A 1,382-nucleotide genomic window follows, 5' to 3' on the forward strand; every position below is an offset into this window, starting at 1 on the left:
CTGTACTCCAATGGCCTCCACAGTCACCAGATCTCAGTCCAATAGAGCACCTTTGGGATGTGCTGGAACGGGAGATTCTCATCATGGACATGCAGCCGACAAATCTGCAGCAACTGTGTGATGTCATCATGTCAATGCAGCCGACAAATCTGCAGCAACTGTGTGATGTCATCATGTCAATATGGACTGACCCCCAACAGGATAGGCAGCTATGGAAAGTGAATGAATGACTGAAATGAATGCTAATAAACAGTGTGTCACTACAACTCCCACCACTGTTGATGCGCAGCCATCTTGGATTTTGAGGTTAGGGTAGTTGAGGTTATTTCCATGATTTTCCAAGTCGGAAATCAGACTTCAGAGGCGTTGCAGTTAAAATTTTCCGACTGGGAAATAACAGCATAATCAGCTTCCTCAAATTCAGTTATGGCTTTTGGTTTTCCCACCTCAAGATTTTCAGTGGCTCCCTCTGGCCACACCTATGGAACATTTCCAAGGGCACCACTGCTTCTGATACGTCACAAATACCCACAAACAACAGCAGCCAGCGGACTGAGCAGTCAGATTCTCCTTCAGACAAGACCAAGTGAATCCAAAGTAGTGGGAAACACTTGGAAAAGAGAGCATGGTGTTTTGTGTTTTGATAGATAACTGTGATTATTTCTTTAAAAGACATCTGCCACCTCCTCACCTCAGCACAGAGACAGAACAGTAGTTCCAGGCTGCCGTCCAGGTTTATCTCATGAAGACAATCCAAACAATGAACGGTGGCCAGTATCTGTGTTGAAGGCCCCACTCACTGTTTGCTGTATTCAAAGTTCCCTGAAGCACCACTGGATGGCTCTAGTTGACAAATAGCTATAGAAAACAGCTTGATGCACAACTGGCCGCCCCGAAGCTCACACTGTCCGTGACAGGTGTTTGGTCAGTCTAATAAGACATGTTGTAGCCAAAATGTGAGTTTTAAAACAAGACTGACAATATAGATGAATCACTTATTGGCATTTTATCAATCACATGTGACCCTCTGTGATTGTACAGTATGTCCCACAGTCTCCTGAGCATTATCAAGAGACTTCCAGAGCGGGAATGTCCTGACCAGGTCACACTTGTTTGTGATTTCCCCCTCGGGAAAAAAAAAAAACTTTAGCAGGTTTCTGTCAAAAGCCTTGCTGTCATAGTATTAACATGATGTCACACACATACTCTCTTTCCGTGGTATTCTGCGCTGCTCCCTGTACACACGTCCCCTTCCTGCATTCTTTGTCGCTGTCACAAATCAAACTGCAGCGACCAATCACAGCCACACACACTGCCCACTGCTTCCTGTTTACTCTGGCAAACCCAGCCAGTGTACCAAGTCCACTGTGTGCTCGTCGAAA

This window comes from Epinephelus moara, chromosome 18 (genome assembly GCF_006386435.1).
Source record: "Epinephelus moara isolate mb chromosome 18, YSFRI_EMoa_1.0, whole genome shotgun sequence".
Taxonomy (NCBI): Eukaryota; Metazoa; Chordata; class Actinopteri; order Perciformes; family Serranidae; genus Epinephelus; species Epinephelus moara.